The 7,791-nt window shown below is 38.1% G+C and overlaps 1 pseudogene; it reads left to right on the plus strand.

The window, feature by feature from the left end:
- Positions 1–230: 230 nt before the first annotated feature.
- On the plus strand, positions 231–985 carry LOC143851120 (putative germin-like protein 2-1; annotated as a pseudogene).
- Positions 986–7,791: the final 6,806 nt, after the last annotated feature.

A 7,791-nucleotide genomic window follows, 5' to 3' on the forward strand; every position in this document is an offset into this window, starting at 1 on the left:
TGTCTAAAGACTCTGCCGGCCAAGGGTAAGTCTTAAAGTAGAACAGAAGCGGTCCAAGTAAGAATGCCATTTCAATGAAATTAGATAAGACAGGAAGAGTTTCAAATTAAACTTTTCTATATATAGCAGCTAGGCTTCTTCCTTAAACCCACAACCTCCATAGCCACTTATTGAACTGTGGGATCATTTCTGCCTTTTCAATACGTACTTTATACAAGTGTTGTTCAAAGATGGCCAGTCGTTCTACTCTCCTCTTAGGGATGCTGGCTCTCACTTGCTCTCTTGCCTTCGCCTCTGACCCAAGTCCATTGCAAGATTTTTGTGTCGCAGTGCCCAATAGCCAAGGTATGATTGGGAAACATATCTTACTTTATTATGTTCTTACTTATGTGGTTTTTTTTATAGAGTTTGAACATGAGTTTCTAAATCTCTTATTACATGTACTGGCAGTGTTGGTAAATGGGTTTGTCTGCAAAGACCCAAAGCTTGCTCAAGGAGACGATTTCTTCTTCCCTGGGCTCAACAAACCGGGCAACACATCAAACCCACTTGGGTCCAAGGTTACCCCAGTCAATGTGGTGCAGATACCAGGGCTCAATACTCTCGGCATCTCCATGGCTCGTATAGACTTTGCACCTTATGGTCTCAATCCTCCCCACACTCACCCGCGAGCAACTGAGATCTTAACAGTCCTTGAGGGCACCCTCTACGTTGGATTTGTAACTTCCAACCCCGAGAATCGTCTCATCACCAAGGTCCTTCAAAAGGGCGAGGTGTTTGTCTTCCCGGTTGGTCTCATTCACTTCCAACGTAATGCTGGTTATGGCAATGCCATTGCGATTGCCGCTCTGAGCAGCCAAACCCTGGTGTGATAACCATCGCAAATGCCGTCTTCGGGTCCAACCCACCCATCTCCGATGATGTTCTTGCCAAAGCCTTCCAAGTAGACAAGAAAGTAGTTGATTATCTGCAATCTGTGTTCTGAATGAAAGCCATCTACAAAACTCCCTTTATTGATGATTGATGTCTACAACTATTTTTTTATTTTTAATGCAATTGAAATAAATGCATTATGCACGTAACTGCTAATACCATTGGATTAGCAATGAATTATATATTGTTTGTCCCTTTATTTTTTATTCGATGATTGTTATTTCTGTTGTGCAGCTGTCATGCCTCGAACCGAGCCCGTGGCTAGGTACATGATAGTGCCGCACATTTGCAAACAAAAGCTCACAAATATGCAAGGCAACAATATCGTGCAAATACAATAATTAACAGTCATTTTTTTGTAATTGAATACACTATTATAGTTCCAACACCTTAATCTCCAAGATAAAATCAGCGAAGTACAAATTCATTTCACCACATACCTATAAACCAATAGTAAATCCAGTGATGGGGCACAAATACGGCTACGCTCCCAGATATCGCCACGTGTCATCCATGCACGAGCAGAGCCCAACCATCATGAAGAATGGCGTTGGAAAACAGCAAAAACCACACATTCATGACACGTGTCGCCCTCTCGCCGCCCAGGCCTCATCATCACAAATTATGGAAGGAATGGCCACGCGCGCCGGCAAGACAGGGGGACGGCCCAATCCTGCAAAGGAAGGTTTTCCCTCCATAATGATGAAAAGAGCCGCACACCTCCCTTTAAAAGGAGAGGGAGGTTAGCCTTGCGGATGGAGAAAGGAGGAGCCAAAAGAAGAAAAAGAAAGGAGAAAGGAAAAAGAGGAAAGGAGGAGGGAACCGATTCCCCACTCCGCCACACCGAAAAAAAAGGCGAGGCAACAACAGAGGAGGCTAGGAGCTCAATCCTATTCTCCCTGCTAGTCCCCTCCGACCCATTCACTCACACACCCAGAAAAGAGCCCGCGCGCTGCCCCTGGTAACCCTGATTGAAACTCCCTTCCCCCTCTCGCTGTTCTTTACATTGATTGGTCGAAGGATCTGACTTGGGTGTCGAAGTGGTCTTCCGGGACCTACCCCGGACCCCCTGACCCCCTTTGTTTGTGATTGCAGACCCCGCGGAGACCCTCTACCGACCGCGCGATCGCAGACCCGGATTCAGACGCCATCATCCAGCACGTAGTTTAATCTAATATACTCACTGACATAGAAGGAAGTAACAGTTAGAACTATAGAATTCTGATGAGCCCGCTCGACATGACTCTTGACCTCGTCCAAACTTAGCTCTTAAAATAAAATCAACAGGGTGAGCTAACGCTCAGCACGTCATATGGAGATCCTTAGTGAATCCATGCATGCCAAGAATAGAAGAGGCCAATGCATAAATAAACATGCAGCCAATGAGATAGGCAGGGGCGGGGAGGTACATAGAGCGTGTGTGTGTGAGGCGGAGGGGGGGGGGAGATGGCCCCCCCAACGACTTGCAAAAAATTTCGATATGTTGCTGTATTCTAATAGAGTCGGAGGCAAAATAGCCAAAATTTTTAGTAAGCAGGCCCCCCAACAGAGACGGCAAAAATGAAAAAATTGTATGTTCCTAATTTCCTATTATGCCCCCTTTGCCCTCTTTTATTATTTAGGATTAAAGAGGAACTGCCCTGTTGGAATTTTTGCAAATTTCGTTTTAGAAAAAACGAGGTCCTTTCATTTTAAAAAAAGTAGTAGTCAACAACAAGGAAACAAGGATGGGAGATGTGTAGAGTTGTCTAGAGGAGAATAGGGGAAAAGTGGTAGTGTGTTTAGTTGGGCCTCAAATCATGTGGAAAATGTAGGGGTGTCATTACCAAAATAAATAGTAGAAGAGAGAGAAAGGGAAGAGAGAGAAAAAGAGAAAATGTAATGATTACACAAGACAAGACATATTCTACTCTTCTCCCTTCTAAAATCCACCAAAATGGAGTTTTTCAATTGGAAGATTAGTACAGAGGACAAGTCCGCCATGTAGGCGCCACCTAGGAAAAAAGCTAATAATGATTTCCCATTCCATTTCTTAGAGTCAAATGGAATTTGAGCTCAAATTTGGCAACCAAGCAACATCTCACATTTCATATTCCGGGAAATGCCGAGCCGTCTTCCACTATTTCCTTATTTTCTCTCCCAATCTCTCTTTCACTACTCTCTCTCAATCTCTCTGACTCTTTCCTCAAAAATAGGGAAAAGTTGAAAACCCTTATTCCTTAAGCCCTATTTTTTTTAGATTATAATAACTGCTTGTGAGTCAAAGTGTCAAACAGAAACCTAGTATTGGACTCATCTAACTCTAATTTTGGGTAGAAATCCAGTAACGAGTTTTGAATTGGAAATAGATTTTCATAATGTAAGACATAGAGGGCCTTAGCCCTTAGATTCGGAATCTGTTTTGCCGTTTGCAGCTTTGCATCATCCCCCCTTTAATTTCGCTGTGGACCGGAGTATGCCGGCACCATTCCCACCCCGTGATTCCATTCATTTTTTAACCAATCGCCAGAATCAAAATAGTATATCCAGCGCCTACTTCCGGCAATCCAAACACAACAACGGAAAATAAATAAAACACATTCAAGGTTTAAAAAGTAAAAACTCTTTGCTTGACACAGGCTCATCGTCACTCATAGGTCCAAGCTAATTTGAAACTCACTTGAGTAGTTGAAGATTGAGGTTTTTGAGTTTGAAAACCTTACTCCAGTCAACTTTTGGACTTCTTGATTAAGGTTTTCCAGGTTCTAGATCAAATTTTTTGAGAAGCCATTTGAGTCTTACTTTCAAGTGATTTTGCAAGCCCATGTAAAAAATACACATTAGAGTATGATAGGATTGGATGATTTGGGTGATGTTTGGGTCACTGGGAATCCAAATCCAGGCCTATAAGATGAACAGTTAAGGTGAATCAAAAGTAGGACACACTATGTTAGTAGTGGGTGCAATACAATGAGGTTGTGTCCCGAACAAGCATTCTAATAGTTTGAAATCACTTTTAGAAAATATTTGAAATTATAAAAAGATTTGAACTGTAGAATGACAACATCAAGCTTAAGATGAGGAGATATTTTGGTCATTATTTTTACCTTGATGAAAACATTCCAATCATCACCTTCGGCCAATGTTCTGAGTGTATGAACCACTCCTCTGTTCCACCCAGACTGTAAAGATAAACATGCATTTGCATCGTTGTTTTGGAGACTTTAAAATAAGACAAAAATATCTTCCCAATACTGGAACCAAACTTGTGTTAGAAAATTCATATTAAACACCCACCAAGTCACACTGATACATGCACATACTCTGAATAACTAGATAGTAGGAATATCAAAACTAGATGCTTTCCAACCTTAGGGAAATGAGTATCATAGTCTGAATCCCGGTTACATATGATGATTTTTTTATCATTGGCTCGCTTGCAAAATCAACATTAGAGCCTCCAATCACGTCAAGCTTGTAGCCTGATATTGGTCTCTAATGTTCCAAAATTGGTCTCTAAAAACCTTTATTTTTTAGTGTTCTCTTGATTGCCTACTGCTGTGCCATGCTTTGTTTACTTTTGTATTTGCTCACAAGTACACAATATAGTACTCAACACTGCATACAATAGTCTAACAATCTATCCATATGGATGTCTTGACCTTTCTTGCAATTTATTATTGTATTTCGGGCATACTGTCTTGTTTGACTTTAATCCTTTACAAGCAAGTGTGGATAATGGCTTATAATTATCCAACCCAAAATTTGTTTTAAGCATTGTTATCTATTGTCTCACCCGTAGTTATTGTTATGCCTAAGTCATAGAATGCTTCTATTGTATATTCCATTTCAAAAAAAAATAATGAAGAAAAAAAACAAACAAGAGAAAAAAAAAGGAAAAACAAGTGATTTGATTTTTCTTTTCCATTATTTCTTTCAAGTTAAGAAGTGATAAATTTTCAAAGATTTTAAATTCTATTTTGGGGTAGTTCTGCTTCTCAGTCTTGACTATTGAGGTATGCCTCCTAATTATCAATCTTCTTATTTATAAGATTTAAGGTTTATATTAATTTTAAAAGATTATGTAGTTATTTTGGAGAACTTAAACAGTATTATTTGATTAAAATCCTTGAAAAATATTATACTAATTGATAGATAGAATTTTCGATGTTACTTATTGATCCATATTCACTCCTCAAAATCTTAAGTTGAATCATGGGCAAACCAAAAACTATCGATGCATTCTTAAAACAAAAAAGAATGTTAATGATTCAGAAGTCGGCACACCTTATCCATTAAATTCTGACATGTCAAATATTGAGCGACATCCTTCTAAGTTACCGAGAATCCAACCTGAAGAAGTTGATACTACTTCCTTAGAACGTGATCTAAGATTGCGTCCTCAAATATGGGAATATCCTATTAATCAAAGGGATGAAATTCAGCGTGCATATCTTAGAGCTGGACCATATCAATTTCTACTTTCAGAGTATCCTCTTTCAAGAGCAGAGAATCATCTTCGTCGATTTCAACCTTCTTGGTTAAAATACTCCCCTTCGAAGGATGCTGCATTTTGTCTTCCATGTTATATTTTTTTGTAAGAAGGATACAGGACGCTCGGTATTAGGCACGTTTACAAGTGAAGGGTTTTTGAACTTGGAAAAGTGAATGATGGATTGAATTATGCCTTTTTAGGTTATGTTGGAAAATACCCTAATTCACAACATAAAACTGTTGAACGAGCTTGTCGAAATCTATTGAATCAGTTGCACCATATTGATAAGGTGATAGAAAAATAAACATCACAAGAGACTAAGAATAACCGATTGCGACTCAAGACCTCCATAGATACTATTCATTGGCTAATATTTCAATCATGTGCTTTTAGAGGTCATGATGAAAGCTTGAGTTCAAAAAATTGAGGTAATTTCATTGAAATGATAAAGATTTTAGCAAATTATAATAAAAACGTTTTTGGGGTGCTCTTATAAAATGCTCCAAAGAATGCCAAATACACATCGCCCACAATTCAAAAGGAAATTTTGCATATTTTCTCAAGTAAAGTGCGTAGTGTAATTCGTGAAGAAATTGGGGATGCAAAGTTTTGCATTATTGTTGATGAAGCTCGAGATGAGTCTAAGAGGGAGCAAATGGCTCTTGTCTTGAGATTTGTTAATAAGGATGGTTTTTATTAGAGAGCTTTTTTTTATCTCGTATATATTAGAGATACTACTGCATTGACTCTTGAAAAGGAAATATGTGCAATTCTCTCTCGTCACAATCTTAGTATTCAAAACATTCGAGGTCAAGGGTATGATGGTGCTAGTAATATGCGTGGTGAGTAGAATGATTTACAAGCCTTATTTCTTAAAGATTGCACATATGCATATTATGTGCATTGCCTAGCTCACCAATTACAATAAGTGTTGGTTGGAGCATCTAGAGAAGTAATTCATATTCATCAAATTTTCTCAAAGTTATCTTCCATTGTTAATATCATCAGTGCCTCCTACAAACGTAATGATGAATTACAATCTAACCAAGCAGCTGATATTGCATATTTGATTGCTATCGATGAGATTGAGTCTGGTAGAGGGCTTAATCAAATTAGTACTTTGCAACGAGCTGGGGATATTCGATGGGGCTCCCATTATAATTCAATTTGCAGCTTACTAAAGATGTTTTCTTCAACATGCGAAGTGCTTATAAATATCATTAATGAATGAGACACTTACTCTCAACGTAGTAACGCAGATGCCGCTTATGATATGATGGCATCCTTTGAATTTATTTTTTTATTACACCTAATGAAAAAAATCATGAGAATCACTGATGTTCTATGTCAAACGTTGCAAAATCATTCACAAGACATTTTGAAGGCTATGCATTTAGTCTCAACTACAAAATTATTCATTCAAAAGTTGAGAGAAGAGGGCTAGAATAGTTTGATTGAGAATGTGAAATCATTTTGCGAAAGATGTGCGATTGATATTCCTGATATGAGTGCCTATTACACAGCAGGTCGTGGTCGGTCATGTTATTCAGGGGATCCCATTACGATGGAGCATCATTATCAGGTTGACATATTTAATGCTGCAATAGACTCTTAATTGCAAGAGCTAAATAGTAGATTCAATGAGCAAGCAGTGGAAGTCCTTATTCTTAGTTCTGCTCTTGATCCTAGGGATGCTTATAAAACGTTCAAAACTGATGATATTTGTAATCTTGTGGATAAATTTTATCCTCAAGATTTCTCAGGGGAGGAAAAAATTCATTTGAAATTTCAATTGCAGCATTATGAGCTTGATACTCTTCAGAATCTAGATTTTCAAAATATTTCAACAATTTCTGAACTTTGCCAGAGATTAAGTGCAACGGGAAAGTCAACGATCTTTTATCTAATTGATAGATTAATACATCTTGTGTTGACTCTTCCAGTTTCAACTGCAACTACAGAACGTGCATTTTCGGCTATGAAGCTTGTTAAAACAAGACTTCATAACAAGATGGAAGACGAATTTCTTGTAGATTGTTTGGTTGTCTACCTCAAAAAAGAAATTGCTAAGAGTTTTACTACAGACATGATCATAGATGAATTTTATAAAGTAAAAAATCGGCATGCACAACTTACATAGAAAGATTTAGGTTTACTTTTTCATTTTCTTTTGTGCATGTCAATCAAAGGTGAATAAAATGTTTGCATATTTATGGAGTTATAGCATACTCTTTATGTATTGAAAATCCTATCATAGTTCTTATTTGTTTAAATTTATGGTTAAACTTTTTTTATACTCTTCCTATCGTGCATTTTTTTCCAATTAGTCTGCCTCCCCAGGTGTAAAATCCTGGCTTCGCCCCTGGAAATACGTACAATTGAAA

This window comes from Tasmannia lanceolata, unplaced genomic scaffold (genome assembly GCF_043159265.1).
Source record: "Tasmannia lanceolata isolate RefF3 unplaced genomic scaffold, GAP_Taslan_0.1 ptg000018l, whole genome shotgun sequence".
NCBI lineage: Eukaryota > Viridiplantae > Streptophyta > Magnoliopsida > Canellales > Winteraceae > Tasmannia > Tasmannia lanceolata.